Source organism: Bradysia coprophila (assembly GCF_014529535.1).
Source record: "Bradysia coprophila strain Holo2 chromosome X unlocalized genomic scaffold, BU_Bcop_v1 contig_26, whole genome shotgun sequence".
Classification (NCBI taxonomy): Eukaryota; Metazoa; Arthropoda; class Insecta; order Diptera; family Sciaridae; genus Bradysia; species Bradysia coprophila.
In genome coordinates this window covers 4,416,455-4,438,185 of record NW_023503313.1, presented here as the reverse complement: position 1 = coordinate 4,438,185, position 21,731 = coordinate 4,416,455, and the positions used below count along the sequence as shown (strand labels likewise).

At 33.4% G+C, this 21,731-nt stretch overlaps 1 long non-coding RNA gene across 1 annotated transcript in view; it reads right to left on the bottom strand.

Annotated features, from left to right (window-relative positions):
- Nucleotides 1-3,553: 3,553 nt before the first annotated feature.
- LOC119069048 overlaps nt 3,554-21,731 on the bottom strand; it is a 67,792-nt gene continuing 49,614 nt past the window's right edge. Inside the window, exons 2-3 of the long non-coding RNA XR_005086269.1 lie at nt 4,246-4,425; nt 3,554-3,922 (exon numbers count right to left, since the gene is read on the bottom strand). This is a non-coding gene — a long non-coding RNA (uncharacterized LOC119069048). The remainder of the gene's footprint in view (nt 3,923-4,245; nt 4,426-21,731) is intronic.

The window sequence follows — 21,731 nt, the reverse complement described above, 5'->3', positions numbered from 1 at the left end:
ATTTTTATTGACTTTCCACTTGTCACAAAAAACATAACAATACAACAACATTTATGAAATCAAACGAAAAGGCAAGTACAAATTGCCGCAACAGAAAAGACTGTGCTGATCCTTCAACATAGAGGTCTTATTAAGACAAAATATTATTAAAACTGTGAGAAGGGACCATCGTTCCCATGGAACTATTCATAAACCAAATTTTCCTTCACAGAACACATCTAGAAATAGGCCAAAGCCCATAGCAGGGTAATAGAAAAAAATAAAGTAGTACTTTAATCGAAGTATGCGAATATTTCCATACCTTTTTTTCATAATGTCATTGCAAAATTACCATTAAGGCTGCTAATGGTATTATTGGTATCAAAAAACTACTCTATTTGACGTGTAAAATCCTCTATTACACTGCTAGGTGCTTTGAATAGACTCTTCATACCACACCGAGTCTTTTTTATACAGAAAATATCACAAAGACTATGAGAAAGAACAAACACTCACATGAACCTATTCTACAGGCAATTTTTCCTTCTAAGACACATCTGAGAATATGCACCGACCTTTAAAGAAAAAACCGACATTCTCTCATGAGGCATATTCAATACTCCTTGTCATAGGCCAGTAGTAGGTGCACAATCGTAAAGGTTACTCAACCGCGCACCACTCGAATCTATTGTATACCAGTACACGCGGTAGTACCCCTACAGTACAACTTTCAGCATCAATACACTGCACAGCACCATTTTCGTCCACAGGATAAGTTCATTCATGACACGACCCATTTCTTCATAATACACAAATTAGTTTAAATAGTTTTCTGATGCGATTTTTTCTTTTCTTGTTAGAATCGTTTTGTGAGATTTCTTCCACCAAAATTTTTCTTGGATGGATTTTTGTTTTGCTCACCCTAATTAGTCTTCTAATTAGTTTTTCTAACCCGATTTTTTCTCTCAACGAATTAGATTTTATATTTTCGTAAACCTTTTTCAGCTACCAGAAACTCTCAGCGCCAGGTGTCACTCAATATAGTCAAAAACAATTTGATGACAGCAAGACAACACCAACTACTTTTTTATCTTCGCAAAATATTCAAAAAATAATAATAACAACAAAAAAACCAAAACACAAGTACAACCTATCGTACCTCTCTCCAGAAATAGACTGTGCTGTTCGTTCTGCACTGAGTCCTTTTTATACAGAAAATATCACCAAAAATGTGAGAAAATCAACGTTCACACGGATCTATTCCATAGACAATTTTTCCTTCTAGGAACATATCTGAGAATATACACCGACTTAAAAAGAAAAAAACCGATATTTTCACAAATTATTCAACACAAAGGACTTAAAAGAAACGCCGTTTATACATGGAGTATATGCGCATAGTTCAGCGCATAGTCTTTGCAAAGGATATACACCGCCTATAGCAAAAGTTACTGTGACTATACCGCCTAGAATAAGTGAAAATAACACAAAAGGATATGCGCCGCGTATATAAAGTGGTATCACTGTTATATAAATGAAATCCACCGCATATATAAAGTGGTGATATAAAGGAAATTTACCGCTTATATAAGGCGGTGATATAAAGAAAATTTGGCGTTTATATAAAGTAAATAATGTGTGATAAAAAACAAGAGCAATAACATTGCATTTTAAGAATACCAGAAAATGTATACCAGATGTGCGACCAAAACTCTTTTTTTATCGGAAACAAAAAACTGTGCAAAGGGACAACAGAAATATTATAATCAATGCAATGAGATACTGAAACATCAATTTTGCTAAAATGTAATACAAAATTCTCACAGAATGTTTACAACCTACATATTCCTATATTCCATTTTTACAAAGGAAATATACCGTAAACAATATATCATTTATACAGTGTATCTACATATAAAAGGATATGCGACGCGTATATAAAGAGGTATCACTGCTATATAAACGAAATCCACCGCATATATAAAGTGGTGATATAAAGGAAATTTACCGCTTATATAAAGTAATTAATGTGTGATAAAAACCGGCAATCTCTTTATATAATGCGGTGATATAAAGTGAAATTTACCGCTTATATAAGACGGCGACATAAAGAAAATTTGATCCTTATATAAAGTAATTAATGTACAATAAAAAGCGGTAATCTCTTTAATATATAGCGGTGATATAAAGGAAATTTACCGCTTATATAAAGTAATAAAGTAATTAATGACCAATAAAAGGCGGCAACCCTTTAATTAAAAGTTTGACAGTTCAGCCCATAACTCCCATGGTACTCTTCTTTGGACTACCAAGGCTATAATTGGACTACCAAACGTAATTTTTGGGGAAGAGATGTTTACTATTCGAGAACTACGCACCGACTGACGAAATTATTCTACATGCTCGCCTATTTATAAATCGAAAATTTGGTAGTTGATAGTTGCGAGCTGGATTGACATTCAAAATTGCAAAGCCACCATGAGCATATCAACACCAGGCAAATAATAATTATTTGTTATCTGATCACCGATAGCTCACAGTTAAAATTGCAATTCGAAAATTTGGTAGTTGGTAGTTGGACTACCAAGGCTATAATTGACTACCAAACGTAATTTTTGGGAAGAGATGTTTACTATTCGAGAACTACGCACCGACTGACGAAATTACTCTACATGCTCGCCTATTTATAAATCGAAAATTTGATAGTTGGTAGCTTTGGTAGTTGGTAGTTGCGAGCTGGATTGACATTCAAAATTGCAAAGCCACCATGAGCATATCAACACCAGGCAAATAATAATTATTTGTTATCTGATCACCGATAGCTCACAGTTAAAATTGCAATTCGAAAATTTGGTAGTTGTTAGTTGGACTACCAAGGCTATAATTGGACTACCAAACGTAATTTTTGGGGAAGAGATGTTTACTATTCGAGAACTACGCACCGACTGACGAAATTACTCTACATGCTCGGATATTTATAAATCGGAAATTTGGTAGTCGGTAGCTTTGGTAGTTGGTAGTTGCGAGGTGGATTGACATTTAAAATTGCAAAGCCACCATGAGCATATCAACACCAGGCAAATAATAATTATTTGTTATCTGATCACCGATAGCTCACAGATTTTTGGGGAAGAGATGTTTACTATTTGAGAACTACAAACCGACTGACGAAATTATTCTACATGCTCGCCTATTTAAAGTTTAATTTTTGGTAGTTGACTACCAAACTGGTAGTTGAATACCAAATTGGTAAAACGTTGGTAGAGATATTTACTCTTCAACAGCTAGATGTTGACTGATGAAAGCTATTATTCCGCCTTGCCTCCAGAAAAAGAAAAAAGACCTCACCAGGCTTTAGCCGGTCTATTCTTGTTTTGTTTTAGGTCGCTCTATTACCGGCTAGTTAAAGTCATACAATTTGAATTACTCCTTGGACTGTTTGCAAGTACTCCGATCTCTTCTAAAAAACGATGCTGTCGAATAACTTTTGGCGCCTTATCTCGAGTATCGTCCTATCATAAAGCGTGTAAATTATTATTTCGCTTTTCTAACAAAAATAGAAACTTTAACCCGGAGTTGCTTGACGTAAGTTCGAGCAAGCCTCATTTGCAAGATATTTTTTTAAAAGTTTTATTTGCTATACGAAAACTTACCTTAAACACTTCCCATGTTGCAGAAAACGGTAGTACACATAATCCCACCAATAGATCAGCAACGGCTAAACTAACAATGAAAAAGTTCGTAACACTCCGAAGTTTGTGTGAACAAAACACAGCAGCTATAACGAGGCAATTTCCAACAATAACAAGAACATTTATGAAAGCCAGTATAGCTAAAGATATAATATTTCCTAGATCCGTCCATTTTACGGAGTCTAAATCAATACACTCTGTTTTATTCATTGCGCGATGCCACTACGAATCGGATTGTTTGATTTTACCACCTATACGGAATAGAAATGAAAATACAATAAGATAAGTAACAGGTTTAATGGATAATGTGCTTTTATAACAGAAAAACCATTAATTTTATGTTTATATTTCGTTCTTTTTACTCTCGCTCTCTATCTCTCACACTGTTTCTCTTTCTCCATCTAACTATCTATCTTCTCTGTCTATGCATACATTTATAAATGTAACGTTATTTCGGATTAAATTAAGATAGATACTTTTTTGATACTTTTTTTCTTCTCTCTTTTTCAATTTTATTTTATTTTTTTACTCTAATATTAAAAGGAAATACCAAAAACAAACTCAAACACCATACCTTTAATCCATTTCCATCTGTTTATTCTTAATTCTATTCGTTCCATTTTTTAAGCTTTTTGTTTGGTATTATAATCTTTAGACACGATTACGGTGAATCTCTCTCTGACTTAAGATTAGTCTTGTTTGGTTTATACCGACGGCATTATTAATGGAATTTCGCCAACAGTGTTCCCGAAACCTGTAAATTTAATTGAAAATATTTGTGATAACATTTTACACCCATTAATCCTTAAGTAATTTATGAAAAATGTTTTTATTGTTCCAATGTTTCGGTAAAATTTCTATCAAAATGTTAGACATCACCGCCAATAAACAAAGTGTTGATGGTTATTCTACAAAGGATTTTCTTTCACCCGACAGTGTTATATGGACTCTGCCACACCACACAGCAACAACAAAAAATGTTTTGTTGAAATTTACTTTTTAATAAATTATGTTAACAAAATTGTAATAGATCCATCTCCATGATACGATACCTTTTTCGGTTCAAATTATACACAACTATAAAATATATCAAATCCCGAACAGCACAGTGACGACACGTCTTTTTTTCCAGTTTTTTTTTGGGAAATTTAACAATATACATTATTAGACATAATAGGCATATATGGATGGGTATGGGTACAATCAATGTTGGAAAAATTCAATCGACATGTTGATAAGTCAGTAAACTTTGGAGTGAGGAAGCATCCTACTTTTGTCGGTTCGAAACTTTCGAACCAACCAAACCACACTTAATATTATCACAAAGTCAAATAATTTCCAAATTAACCTTTAGGTCATGGTAGCGCGAAGCAATGAATAATGCAAATGTATAAAAGTTTCGACCGAAAAAAAAAACTTTCCCAAATAATTTCCAACTCCGTTTCATTGAAACTACTTTCTTGGTGAATATTTTACATGAAATTGTTCACCGGGTTTTATTTCTATATGTGATACCACACTGACTAGGAAAATATATAGAAAAAAAAGTATCCCAACAAAACACTTATTATGGATTACGAGCAGCAATATATGGTTGGAGGGATGAAATGAAAAGTAACGTGACTAGAAATTCTTTACAACTTTTGATATTTTATTGGAAAATTTTCCATTCAAAATTAAATTTACAATGAAATCACTCAAGCTGAATGAAAACATCTTATTTATTTTCCAAACATTTCTCCATTTGTATCTGGGAACGTCGTAACATACATGACTATATATATATATATATATATATATGTATATGTATGTACACATTTCGTACATCACCGTGGTACATACAATCAACATCAACAATCCCTATCAACACGGTTTACAATATACACTCATACACACATTGTCTTGTGTTTTTCCCCTAAACAAAAATTTAAATCGCAAATTGCAGCCTCTTCATATCTGTGTCAATTATAAATTTTCGATTTCTTTATTTTTGTCTGCTTTCTCTTTATTAGATTCAAAATTTACTTACCCTTATAAACATCGAGGGAGCAATAATCTAATGTACGACGGAATTTAAAAGCTAAATATATTCCTCGCAGGCTTATGTTGACTTTAAGATACAGAAAATAGCTGTAGGCATATATTGATAAGTTAAAGCAATAGGTGCTTGTCAAATTCAAAACCATAAAACCATGAAAAAAAATGTGAAAAAGTATTCATAACATCGCAATAGCTAATATTTGCGAACGATAAATATGGTATAGATAGAAATGATGTTAAAAGTTTTTTTTTCTTCATATTTATTTTATGGCCTTTGTTGACCGCAGCTAACAGGAACAATAAGAAGCCAGTCATTCTCAAGAAAAAAGACAAAAAATAGATTTTCCACTAAATCAGTACGTGAAGTCGGAAGTTCGAGCCTAATGACGGCAGACCTTATTTTAGAGAATTTTAATTCTCAAAACTCCGAATGATTCCGAAAAATTCCGAATTTTTCGGAATTAAAATTCTCTGAAATAAGTACTGAAAAAAGTCAACGACTGTTTTGTGCATTTGACCGAATGTAGGAGAAAAATTCGCTAATGCAATGATGAATCCATGAATCGACATGATGATATGACGCTACCATCCTGCTCTGGGTTTGCAGACGACTTGAAAATATTCAGAGCAATTAAGACTGTCCATGATTGTAATTTACTACAGGGTGACCTGGCCAGAGTCGTTGAATGGTGTAGCAGAAACAGTATGACATTGAATATCAATAAATGCGCAGTTATGTCCACAACGCACAGCCGGGATAAAGTGATTTATCCTTATGCCGTCGGGAATGAGACGTTGGATAGAGTGTCAACGAAGAAAGATCTGGGTGTTCTGATGGACGATAAATTGTCATTCGTGGATCACGTGGACTTCATTGTGCGTAAATCCTACCAGTTACTGGGGTTCATCTTTAGATGTGGCCGATATTTTTCGAACCAATCGAGTCTTGAATTGCTATTCTCGTCACTCGTTAGGAATCGGCTTGAATATTGTTCATCAGTGTGGAATCCATTTTACCTGAATGCCAGGGATCGGATTGAAAGAGTACAAAAGAAGTACACGAGGATGCTATACTTCAAATTCGGCATTGCTCACCCGAGGCCACCATACAATGAACGGCTATTGAAGTTGAAACTCCATTCATTGGAGACTCGCCGTCTGGAATCTGACGAGCTGATGCTGTACAAACTTATTCACTATCGTGTAGATTCATCATTGAGGCGACAGTTGTCATTCCGTCAACCGTCCACGAATACCAGGCTGAACTCAATTTTCTACCTTCCAAATATGTCTACGAATTACCAGCTAAACTCACAGTTAAATAGATTACAACTTAATCATATGCACTATTTCCGTGAACTAGACATTATCGGCATGAGGCCGCCTGAGTTTAAGAAGGCAGTTAAGGACTGTTATGTTCGGTAACGGATGGCTATTTCTCGGATTGGTGAGTTTTCTATTTGGATTGTATACGTTTTGATGAATGATTTGATGTAGTAGTAGTAAGTGACTAGCTTGTTATTAGGCTCCGGCCTGTTAGTTTGGTCGTTAAACTGAATAAAATAAAATAAAGAATTTCAATTTTTATCACATCAATTCATCTTTTTCCAGACGACAGGTTTTCAAAGAATACCGACTGAATTTCGTAGGACGCGAGTGATATGATGGTCTCGAGTGGGGAATTCTGAGTTTTAACATTATCGTGAGTCTTCTCTGAACTCTATCTCGCTATATCTGATCTGAGTGACGCTCTAGAAATACGACGGAAGAATGACGAGCAGTATTTTATCGAAAATACATTACATAGAAGTCGACTCGAGGAAATAGTGAAAATTGTGCAAGTCGATGCTGGCGGTCACCGGCTGTCAGGATAATTCTATCCGACAATAGGTGGTTGTGCTGTCAACCTAAGATCCATTTCGCCACCATCCATCCTCCGCAGCATCAACCACCATCGGGACCATTTCACACAATTAATCTATCACATTCTTTTCCTGTCGAATTTTTAAACTAACTTCGATAAAGAGCTTTTTCAGTGTTTGTAAAAAACTTAAATAACTGATAGAGGAAGGCAATCAAGATAGTCAAAACACACTGCATACACACCGATTTATCTCGCCCAATATTTAAAATGTCTCGAGGTATTGATGTCGAGATCGTCCTTCTAGAAGTTATTTGAGTTTTTTTTTTAAACACTTCAGACACAGAATGCTGACTAGACTATAATCGAACACATCGTCTCTATGGATTTTCTTTTATTTCTACATTATGTATACGAGAGACAAAACTGACCTTCCACTTAGTCGGAAATTTCCTCTCATCTAATGTTATTCCATATCGTAATCGTCTCTGTTCGCTATAAACGGAAACTTTTAAGTATTAATAAAACTAACTGTCTATCATACGTATACCGGAAATATTACCAGATCTGCCTGTTTGTGTACGCTATCAATAGACATGGAAGACACGAAAGTGTGGAAACGTAAAACAAAATATAAAAGGAGTAAAATGACTCAATTGAGTGCTTAATAGTTTAATTTGATAAACAAGAGATTCTTTTTTCTATATAAGTATAATATCCATCCATGGCTGATGAAATAAGGCAAACCCCAGCTCTAACTCTTAAATCATTTTAAAAGGATACCTTTACACATGATTGATGTTCGATAAATAAATATCGAGTTACACATACACCATGTTCTTTAGACATGTGTGTAGTGTCTGTATGTAGGTATATATACCATATAATGTATACATAAAAACATGTAATTTACTTCAACCGAAGTCAGAGAAGCCAACTGGTACACACTTTAAATTTCTCGATAAAATCAAGTGAAAGCTATTTGTTATCAGATTTATTTTTCCATTTTCCAACAGTTTATGAAAAGGAAGACGGGAAAAAAATGTGAAAATGTATATGTCGTCGCTCAAAGGTATGAATAAAACGATTTGTATCGAGAGAGATATTTTTGTGACTACACTCGCATTTTAGTTGTATATTACACAGGAAAAAAAAAGCGAAAGAAAAAACAATTCAATTCCATGATTTAAAAGCACCCGATATTAATGGTTAATTTAGATTGCAATCAAAAGGTTTATGGGGGGAGGTCTTTACACATCATTGCACAAAAGAACGACTTTCATTAACAAGTTTCAGTACCAAACTCAACTTATGGATCGGAGGATATCTTTGTTTTCCCAAAATTAATAGAACCGGAGATTTCATTTGGACGAACAATCGATACTCTACTTTTCTTGGAACAACGATAAAAATAATCAGTCATTTCGGGGTATGAATGGAACTTTTACTTGAACATCTATTATGTCAGTGTCGTCTTAGAAAAACAAAATGATATCCTTGCTTTTATGTGGTGACGAAGAAACAAAAAACGAAAAAACTTTACATAATATTTCTGTTGTTTTTTTTGGCTCATGGCTATATTTTAGCTTTAGAGCTTAGCTGCACGAAAAACTACATTTATTCTGACAATAGGTTACAGAAGAAGATGGATTTTTTGATTCCATTTTTTTTCTTCCTTTTCCTTCGGAAGGAGGAGGCAGGTAAATCAATAGGAAGCAGCAAATCTAATAAACTTTTATTTGTTCATCATTTCCGCTATAAAAACGTAGGCCCCCTACGAAAACTGTACGAAAATTAAAGGATCGCAAAAAGCGACACACAAAAATTGCCATTTGATTTCTGCTGTTACTTTTATTTTAGAAATTTATTTCTTGACGATGATGATAGAATCACAAAACGAAACGTTTGTGCAATCAATTCATGTTCGATTGGTTTGTTAACTATCTGAGAACGGCAACCGTATCGCGATGTACTCTCTTGCTTCTTTTGTTGAAAGCATCCAAAGTGTGCAAAGTAGTGTTTGATCAAAGAACTTCACGCAAAAGTACTTCGAGTGACAGCTGCCAAATAAAGTACTATTTTGTATGAAAAAATATTCTAAATTTTTTTACAATGTCGTTTGACTTACTGCCCTTTTTTTAGTAATATTTTTAGGTTGGTACCACTCATGCTTGAAGTGCGTTGGTTCGATATAAAATCTATTCCTTCATTATTTTTGAGCAAACATTTTGCGGCATAATACAACATTAAACAGAACTCATCGCGTACTTGTGTCGTCGCTGTCGATTACCAGTTGACTAGATGTTTCGATAGGGTTATTATTTAAGAGGTACCGTCATTTCCTTCACCCGAAATAAATTGAATACATAACGGGTGTTAAAGCGATAATTAGCCTGTTACAGACCATTTCATCATCGTAATGAATAATAACAGAGTCGCGCTATTATAAGTATGCATAAATATACAAAACACGCTTTTCACGCTGAAAGACATTGCTGAAATTGTATTTTAATAGCGTTTATTTAACCAATTAGTGAATGGGAGTCATTTCTGTATAGAAGGCATATTTCGGTTGTCTCTCCGTTCAAATGGGATACAAACACACGTGCATTCATCTCCATAAATTAGTTCTACTCAAAATAAACGCACGCTTGTGGTGGCTAGAATAATCACATATGCACGGGTGCAAGTTCTCAAATTAGACCTTTTATATTCTGACCGCAGAAATAGAGAAAATTTTGTTATAAAAGACACTAATTTTCTCATATTCAAGTATTAAGTACTTTATGTTACGCTGTATGTGCTCCTAAGATCTGCTTCGAATTCAGTCAATCAGTTACGCATGTTTACTGGAAGATTATCATCAATCGATGATAAAATTTCCGAATAGTCGATACAGTATCTATGGAATGTTTGATCGATGATCGATATTTATCAACTGATAATCGAATATCAGTCGATATTTACCGATTATAGATTAAACATTCCAAGGAACAAATCGATATTTTAAAAATCGAATCGCACGAATGGTAATATTCGAGCGTTATTTAGTTTTGGGTGAGCGTTATAAATAATTCGATTTAATATTATTTTCATCGAATTTGATGAAAATATTGGTAAAGTGATTTAAAAATTTTGCGAAAGAGGAAATTCCATTGGTAAACTGAAAAATTGTGTCGCTGGCATATATTTTCCCATTATCAAACATGCCTATAATCAGCAACAAATTGCACAGTCTAAGTCCGTAGGTACGGAGTTAAGGATTGAGTCACAAGCCTGCGAGAACCTACAGTCTCCATTTCGTTTAGTTTGGTACGTAATTTCAGCTAATTTTCTAAAATTTCACTTTCTATAGAAAATGTGCGGAATATTTTTTTTCCCAGCGTACACAATGCATATAGCTTATTCATCACTTCCTGCTGACGTACCCTTAATTCAATTTTTTTTACCTACATAAGTGGAAAAAATAATCCGTATTTATTGTGTGCACAAAGTTTCACATTCTCTTAACCATAAAATACATTAGTGCAGTCTTTTCTACAAAACTTAAAAAAAAGTGAGAATACAGCAAGATTTATGTATATAGAAGCTCATCATTTCCCACATATATACGTGTGAGCTTTCAAATCAATTCATATAATAGCTTGCTACAGGAAATAAATAATATTTTCTGCAATTGACAATCACATGTGCATATTGTGACATAAATTTTGATTGGGAATAGTAGTTTTTGCGATTGACAACTACAATATTGTGATATTGGCACTGCCAATTTGGCAGTTGATAAGTATAAGATTTTTTTCGAACAGATTTCACTAGTTTGAGCTTTTTTATAATTATTTGCGCGTTTCTACATTGCAAGTGTCGATCGAAAACTAATAGTGTGCAGCTGCAGCTCGTTGCATAAGTTGATTCCTTTTTTTTTTGCACTAATCCTAAATTTAGTACTGTGCAACACCAGGCCCAAAATTCTAATTTTCTACACTTTTTCACAGAGGACACACATTAAAATCGTTAGGATATTCTTTTGTTAGTGACTAATTTCTAACCTATCAAACTTTCTTAAATTATGTTTGATTTTCTTTATAGAATTTAGGCTCTCAAATGTCACACAATTTTCTGTATTGTAAAATTTCCAACCTCTATATTCAAGGATATTAGATTAATGTAGTGTACAACGCGAGCGGAGCGAGTTGAATTTTTTTTTGCGATTAAGAATTTCCTGTATGAATAACTCTTTTTGTAGTTAAAGCCGTTGTAAGCGATAATTTAAAAACCAAACTTAAATTAAAACGAAATTCACGCTAATGTCGTTTATTTCCACACAAGTGGTAAAGGGTATGTCATATAATTGGTGTTGCCTTGATTTTGACGAAAGCTGTTCAGAAAAATCTGAATTATCGTCTTTCTACCGCAATTTGCATTACAAACTAAACTCTTTTTTTTAGAACAAAAAAGAATTTCTAATGTTCTCAAAAAGTTAGGTTTATTATGCAAATTACGGCAGCGCGCTGCGTTAATACCACTATCCCTTTGCATAATTTACATCTCTGGAATAATATTGATTTGTTTGGTAATTTATTAACATCTTACAAGAAAAAGTCATCTTGACAATGAGATTTAAATACTTTACAAACCACCAAAGTCCCATCCTTCTACATTGAATCAAAACACAAATCATAATATTCCGATTTCATTCAGTTTATTAAAAAGCGGAGTGACCGAAATTTTTATCATTCCATAACCATTTCAAAAAACGTTCTAATTACGCAATCAGTTTATTAAGTCATTAGGCTTGGAATGGCAACGCCAACGCTGCCAAAAAGGAAAAAGGTGAAAAAGTCACTTATTTCGGTTACACACGTAAACACAACACACATATATAACCGTTCCATATAAGTTGATTTAGCTGAAACCGTAATAAGCCTTTTTTATCCATTTTCGTTTCCATTGATAAAACTCCTTTCGAATTTAATTGCATAAAGAAACGCTCTTTTCATCATTTTGATTTGTATCCTCCCTAATTTCCGTGTATCACAACAATTCTCTATTTTCTTTGTAGTGAAATGTACTTCGCATTCAGAATATTAAATTTTGCAAATATATAATATTCCATTCAATGCTTTTGATGCGCATAAAATTGGGTTAATTGCTCTCAGGCCAAATATAAAATGATAGAAAAACTTCGCTTCCATTGAGTTCATCTAAAATATTAATTATCATCACTATTGCTGAGGGTTCCTGGCGTATAATAGGTATATAGACAGATGTGCGCCTACGTATTATACGTATATATACGTTTTAGGGTTACACAGAAACGATAACATAAATTAAATTAATTAAAACGAGTGAAAGATCTGGAATAATCAACGAAACTCTAAAAAGAAAACCTTATTCACAATTCGATTAAATTTTAAGATTGAACGAAATTAAAGCGAGAGGATTTTTATTGGTCGGTTCGGTCTGCTATTTCATAAAAAAAATTTAATTGACAACGTTGAATGTATACGGATGTGAGTATAAATGTGTGTTTTTCCGCAACCTTAACCCGTCATTCGGGTAAAGGAGTTGACATTACACATATACAAATAATCAACCGAAACAAAAACAAAAACAAAAATCGTATCGAAAAACAAAATAAAAAAATTTTACCCATCGTAAATATCGGGTTGGCGTATACAACACTTAAAAAAAACGACCGTTTTAAATCGATTTGCATATTTTGGTTAATAAATTCATTTTTCCAAATTACAATATTAACTTATGAAAACCCCCGGTTCCGTGGTAATTGGAAGACAAAAGTTTGGGTTTTTTTCCTCTCTGTCGTCGTAAGGGTCGTGTCGGTCATGGGGTGACCCATCCGAATAAATTAGGGTATTCAATTTTTGTTTCACAACAGGTAACATAAATGTTGTATTCACACTCACACACAGACTCATTTGTCATCGGTAGGGAGGTGATACATTTCTACGAAATTTTTCTTCGCATTCTTATTCTTCTGTTCCTACACCAACAAAAAAAAATAATCATTTAAATTCAGGCCTTTAACTGAATACAACGGATCAATTTATATTGAGACATATTCCTTGTAACATAACAATCGATGACACTCATCGTTGTCACCTTCCATTCTGTATTTTGGGAATTCGATTGGAATAATATCGTAGACGATGACGACGACGACGACGACGAAAAAAACCAACAAATTTGGAGAATAATAATTACAAATTCGTGTTCATTGCCGTGAAAACCTTGAATGGAAACATTGAAATGTCAAACAGTCTTATATCAGCCAAACAACATTTTTTTTTTGTTCAGCCCAACCCTCACCTCATCTTTATATATATATATTTTTGTTAAACAAATTTATTATAATGTATTTTCGTCACGATATTTCTTAGCTAAAAATAATAATGTTATACGTTAACCGAACCTTTAATAATTCCTATTTATATTCATAAGTCCTTATAAATACACCTTACTCTTAACTCCTTGATATCCTTAATGTAGGTAATGGCGTTAAGTAAGAAACTTTGAACATATTCAAGATTGACGGTTTTAAGTGTGTGCTTCAACTTACGATATGGCATAGTTGTGTGCTTTCAAAGTTTCGTTTTTAATTTACTCAATATTGTGTGTTTAGTATGTAGCATACACTTACATATCCAAATTATAATCAAATTAATGGCTTATTCCTCAATAATTTCAATAATTTAACGAAATACCGATGGCCATCATTGATTTTTGTACATCTTTTTCCGGTATGTGCACATAATATAATGTATGCACAGTGTGTGTCGCACACACAGTGACTTTGGAAATTGTTACAATAAGCGAACGTTAATATGTTGAAGAAATTTCCAATTCGGAAATACAGAAATCATTTACGACTCATTTTCAACTCATTTACGAATATTTTTTTAATGTGCAACTCTATGCACCTTTTCTTCTGAAACAATCTGAAACAATCTGTCGCAAGTCGTTTTCTCTCAAATAATTAAAGGAAAATCACAAAATCAACGAAATTTGGGAAAAAATTATATTTTCGGCAAAGAAACAGTAATAAACTACCGATATCGATGTTCCTGAGTACCGGTAAGCTTTCTAACTATAAGCTTTCTAGCGATAAGCTTTCTACTGATAATATACAACGATTATCGGTAAGACTCACTGATTTCAAAATGTGGATTACAAAATCAGAGAGCGAGCAACAAATTAAATTTTTCTCTTCTTGATTGTTCGAGCTTTTGTCAAATTTGACAGATCAAGCATCTAATCATCGCACTTCATGCATGAGTAATACTCTAGGCAGAGTTCTGAAACTAGATAGTATCACATAAGTTTTGGCGTTGTTTACGTACAAAGTTTGGAAACAGGTTTCATACAAAATAGTTCTCTATTTGACAGATGTCACTCGCAGCACATTTGCTTGAAAAGCGTTGACTCGATCCAAAGTATATAAACACTTTGCATTACATTCAGTGTTCATATACTTTGGACTCGATCAAGGATTATATTGAAGTGGTTCACTATTCACTATTTGAAGTTGTCTTAGGCTTAGTTCACGTAATGGCTTGAAAGGCATTAGAATTTATTTCATTCTCGAATGCCAATCTTTTACAACTGTTTTTTTCAGTGTAACTTCTCTGCAACTCTTTCTTTTCGGCGTGTAGCTCCGATGCAACTCTTTTTTCGAATGCAACTCATTTGCAACTCTTTTGGGTGGTTTGCCCCTCGGGCTTTTTACGGGACACTTAAAATGCAAAATTATCTGCCCAATGCAGTAGACTGCAAGTATTGTTTCGAAGCGGAGAAAATATGTTCGTCGCTTCCATATAAAGTGTCATTCGCTCACATAATAGTTAATTCATTAATGAAGTGGCTAAAAGTTGAACCATTGGGCAGCAAAAATTGAATCCTTTCGCTGCCGTAATTTACATAAGGACCTAGCGAAAATTTTAAACAAAAGAATTCTATTTTTTAAATATTTCACCCAGTCCTTCATGCAAATTACGGCAGTTCGTTTAACATCAGCGTTGCAAATAAAAGTTTTTACCAAGGATATTCGTCGCATTACCTTACCGTAAACTGTAAGTGAACTTTGTGTTTAAGTTTGCCGACAAAGTTATCGCATTGTCATATAATTTGATCTCGAAATAATTTCGAAGAAGCATCAAACAGTGTTCATTGAACACCACACTTTGATAAGGGAACGAGATTCATCGTTTCAAATGACTAGAAATTTCTGGGTGCAGTGCATATATGAAGAGTTACTTCCGTCAAAGTGTTTTCAGTACCGAAACACTTGAGAAACTAAAGGTATAACTCAATTAAGGAACTTATTTGAGGTGCAATATTGGTTTACGCTAAACATTTTCCACTGCAATGGCTGCAATATAATAATCTTCATTATCACAAATCAATTTTCGAGTATTTCGCTCTGTAAAACCGTATTATTGTGGTCGCTGCCGATAACGGAACGGTTGACAAATGACAAAGTCTCGTACAAAACGAGGGAGAAAAATGTTACCGCATTACGCTCCAGTTCTCTATTTGTGACGTCGCTTATTTACTCGAAATCGCATTAAAATAATCGGATCTATGAACTAAAATCATTCGCTGCAGAAATTTGTTCCATATCAGGTTTTATCGCGTCGGGCGTCGCAAACGATGTATGTTCACATTGTGTACGATAAATCATAAAATAAAGTATCAAATATTCAGTGTAACTCGTTGTTACGATGAAATTCGTCATAAAATCAGAGTATATTGCATAAAGCCTGTAATGGCACATTTGGAACAAATCAATTAGTACATATAATATCGTTTACTGTGTGTGGTAATTCTTCCTACGCGGATCACGCACAATACTTTCGATATGTCTGCAATTGCGCTACACAAAAACTTTATTTTTATGCAAACACATTCCCACACATTTTATCGTACTTTTTAGCACAGAAAATTGACTGAATCGAGATCATAAAGTTGTCTTCGTTTTTAGGATTATAAATTTAACACCACCTACACCAAAAGTGGAAAGAGATGACAGAAAGCTGATTAGACGACATCGCTTGTCATTAGCGCAATGTGAGAAACATTAAATCGACAAACATTATTGCCCACCTATCGCCCGAAAATTATCACATTTTAGCAACTAGTTGCGTAAATTACTATTTTATCATCTGCATATAATAGCTTTCGGCAATTTTTTTTCCCCAATATACAATAAGATGTCTGCTATTTATGGATCTCGGTTCGCAGGGAAAGATATAGAGAATAGAAGGGAAAATATTCATTTTATAGATACAAATGTTTTTAATAATTAAAAATCTCTGTAGCGAATGGATGCCATATTATTTGCTGTGTCTTGTTTTTGTTTGAAAATAAAAAGCTTTGATCTTTGTTAATTATTATGAGAGCTTGCTGGTGGGTGTTTGTGTTCTTTATTTGTGTGGTATTTGAAGTGGAGCACAAGACTTAATTATGTGAAAAATAATAAATTTTATGTGTGTCACAATGGATTGGACTCCATTCAACACCATTAAAATTTAAAAATAAATCTTTACGCTTTGCTCGTTTTTGTACTATGAAGAGCGAGAGCTCAGTTTAACCTACAGTTGAAAAAATATCCTTCGTCTTTCTTTAACATAGCTAACATTTTTGTGGTGAAACATATTACGGAAATTACAGCCCGCTCAAAGCATCATTTCCCATTTCATTCGTCCAACATCATATTTGTTATGAAACCTGTCTTCCATGCTTTCTATTTTTCTCACGATTAAAAAAACATTTTACGACAATAAAGTTTAAAAAAAGAAAAAACTTCAGACCATCTCTGATGCAGTCTTAGATGCACTGTTTGCAATATTTTCTGAATGAGCGAATATGAATTATTTACAGAAAGAAATTTACCTTCTGCACACTTCAATATATATGCACTTTTACCGCCTTTGGTTGGCAAATTTTAAAATTACTTCAAAATGAAAGTTTAACTGCATTCAAACAAATATCTTTAGTAAAAGGAAAATTCCCTTTAAATTGACATTTTCATTTTAAGTGGCTAAGCTAATAAAAAATTTCCAACATAAAGTATTTCGCCGTTTGATATCATTTGGCCATTAATGTTAATGAAATTATGGTGCCACGTTTGTAAGACGCCGTGACGCAAGACCAAAAAAAAATTGAAACTTGTTTTTCGTGGGTTTTTAATAACCAATTTTCTGAATCAGGTGTTTACACTTTCCTCATTGTCTGCTATTTGAGACTCATTACTTTTTGCTTGTCGAAGCTTTAAGCTTCACCCCTTCGATATCAGTTCTTCTGTAAGTGGAGAAAAAGACTTGCGTCACAATTCCACTGTAAGTGGTAATTTGGGCGATAAATTATTCTGACTACTATAATAGCAATTTTCCTGTAAAGTTCTCTAAATTAGAAAGCTTTGCGCAAAATATGTAAAAAAAAACCTACGCATCCATTTAGGATATAAATTTTAGGTATATACGAGTTAGGAATAAAACGCGTATTCACGTAATCAAAGAGAATATTGCTGCACTGTTGCAGTAGTGCATAAAGAGATGTAGTTTTAAAATGGATTTAAAAATTTTGAAAGAAAAATATATTTTAGTTTGAACTTTTGATTCGGCTTAAATTTTATTTTGTGTACTGGAATGCGCAAACATTCATTTTGTGTGAGTATTTAAATAATCATTTGATAAAGTATACAATACCTTACATGTGCAAAATACTAAACAAAATTTGTTCCTAATTTGAGATCGTTTTGTCAACCTTGGTACAACCTTGGTCAACCTTGGTCATTAAAATTCTTGAAAATTCATGAAAATTCATGAAATTCATTAAAATTCATGAAAATTCATTAAATTCATTGATTTTCATTAAAATTCATTAAATTTCTTTAAGCTTCATTAAAATTCGTTTCCGTTTCAAATTTGTTGGAAAATAAAAAGTTTAACAAAACATTATCCGTCAGTTTTACGTCAAATTTAATTAAAAAACTTATCAAATCTTTAATCTCCCATTAGACAGTTTGCGCAAATGACAAATAATTTATAAGTCAACTTATAAGGTAGAAATTATAAGTCACATCTTCATACGAGAAGTTCTGGAAGTTCACTTGTAATTTCCAACTTATAAGTTGACTTATAAATTATACGTCATTCGCGCAAACTGTCTATTATCAGTGGAAATCGAGATTTCTGTAAAATATAACATAATGAAATTGTATTTACGCGGTTTTTGAATACAGACATAAAGCACGTCAACCATTTCCGCATAAAGTAGTTTCCGCTTAGAACGTATACAATAGCCTCATCTGAACTATACGACCAGGCCTGGACTGGCCATACTGGGCGATACCCGATGCGCCTTTTGCTTTTTGACGCTCCTCAGACCAATAAAGTTTATTTATGCGCCTCTGAGCCTTTTTCAGCCAATCCACCCGATGCGCCTTTTGGTAGCCATTCCGGCACAATATACGACTCACGATTTCAACTAACAGATCAATCAAAGATAGCTCTAAGTACAAATTCTTTTGGTAACATGGTGATGAAAAGTTACATTTGATTTTAAAGGCTAGAAAATATTTAAGCAAATGTGTGAACGTCTAGAGATCCGATGATGCTCGGAAACAGATTGAATCTTTATTTACGGGTCATAAACGAGTTGTAACTAACGTAGAATTTAGTTATTTATTTTATTTTGTAATTAATGAGAAATCCTGGAAGTACTTTCACATATAGCTCTGTGATCACAATTCTTGAAAATTCATTAAAATTCATTAAAATTCATCAAAATTCATTAAATTCATTAAAATTCATTAAAATTCATTAAAATTCATTAAAATTCATCAAATTCATCAAAATTCTTTAAAATTCATTAGAAAATCTGAAAAATAGGCCCTGGTACAAGGTTTTTCAATTTCAATTTCATTTATTTTTAAACATAATTTCTTAAACTAAGTACACCGCGTAGCTCCAGTATGTGTTACAATTCTAAGGAGCTACAATCTCTGCTTTACAATAAACCTACATTCGGTGAAAGCAATTGAGTTTCTGTTCATTTTGTGAAGTCAAAGAAAGGAGGTTTTCCACCTACTTCGAAGTAGGTGGAAAGCAACATTTTCAAGACCAATGTTGGCTCGGTTTAGGACAATTTCGAGCAGAACATGTAATTTTGATTTAGTTTATTTCATTTCCATCGCTCCAGCCTGTTTGAAGACCAAAAACAAGTTGAAAACACTGAAAAATATGGGTCTCCTGGAGCGACAGTTTACTTCGACTAACTTTGTGGCTTGCAACACAATTTTTCTGGGGTGTATTATACGTGGAACGAAAGAGGTTTAGTCCAGCTACAACACCCTATAGTCAGTTCCGCTGAAAAGCTCTGTTGCAAGCCAGCAGCACTGTCCAAACATTGACCATATTTTGAGTCATAAGTCCAGAACGGGTGGCGGCCCATACCGATGATTATACTCTTTATGAAGGTCTGTCAAAGACCTATATTCCTACAAATTTTCAACTTTCAGAAACATGTCTATCTTGAGCTATCACAAAAAAACTGTTTTCACCACCCCTTGACATGCTATCACTTTTCACGTGTTCACCCAGAAAATGGGAAACTAACAGAAAAACGAAAAGATACCTATTTCTTAGAAGTAAAAGACGATTCAAACGAGCTATAGCTTGCCTGGATTGCCGAACCATCGTATTTATATTCAACAAAATTGGTTCAAGTTTTGGCGATATCACTCTTAAACGTTGTATAAGACGTGAAGTTGAATGTTTTTCATTTGTAACCTCTGCAGTTTTGCTGCCAATTTGTTTAATGAATTTCAAACCAATATCACCAAACACTGCAGACGTATCAGTGGCAACAGGAATAAAAATAAAATGATCTGCTAGGTCACTGTAGTGGTCAATTTTCTTTGTTTCTGCTTGATTGGCTTAAGAAATTTAAGAAATTTTTTAGAATTTAATTTCCCTAAAATAGGCCCCACCCTACTGATATATTCTGCAGTCCTAGTGTTCTAAAATATTTCTTGTTTTGTAGTTATTTTTCACCACTCAGTGATAAAAAGTAAAATTTTCGTGTAAAAAAAAATCAACTGCTGCAATAAAATTTCCAATTGTGTGCTGGTGTTCCAAGAGCTATGTTACATAAAAATTGTTAATATTTCAAAATGGTCCAATAAAAACTGGGTGATTGGTCTCTTTTGAAGTATATTTTACTGTAATAGAAGCACTGGAGCCTGGAGCAAATGTGAGCGAAAATGCAATTAAATCAGACCAATATACCCTCTCATCGTACACGTAAATGAACTTTCTAGAATCGTTTCATTTGTAGGTGTAATGCGACCAATTGTTTGTCATTGCGAATGGATTTGCCGAGATTGAAAAAATGAATAAATAAAATTGCTGACGAAAGAATCGTTTGCTGACGCCAAAAATGGTTGCCTTTTTTTGATATTTTCATTGGTGCAACATAATATCGTAAATTCGATGTGTTTTTTCGCAAATAATTTTTAATTTATTTTATTAAAAGTGATTTGTTGCGGTATTCGTTGAAAACAATAAATCCATTGAAAAAAGTTGATCTTACAAATATTATTTGTTGATGTTGAGTCGTTTGTGTTGTTAGTACTTGTTCATTAATCAAATGAAACCCCTACAACATAAACCACAGCATGAAAAAAAAACGAAGAAGAGAAAATAAAACAAAAACAAAATCAACGTTGAATTATTCGAACGAAAGGGAAAAATTTATCGCAATTCCAGCAAAATAAATAACATTCCTCAAATACTCATGAATATACAAATGTATAAGTGTGTGTCGCTATGAACGTTTTTTTTGTCTCGAATATCTCGCCACTTTTTCCTTTTCGTTTGTTAAAATAGCTACGCAGGACCAGTGCATTGACATAAAAGCTTTTCGGTTTTTCTTTTTTTTTCTGTTTTCTGTTGTATACATATACAACACATTCAATAGCAACGATACAACTCTTCTGTCTTAAAAACAATTCTTTGGGCTTTCTTTCTCCTTTAGCTTCAATTTATATATATATTATATATATACCAAACCCAGCGGCCCATAAATTGACATTTTGTAATATCAAATTTTATGACTAAAAGAAAGAAAATAGATAA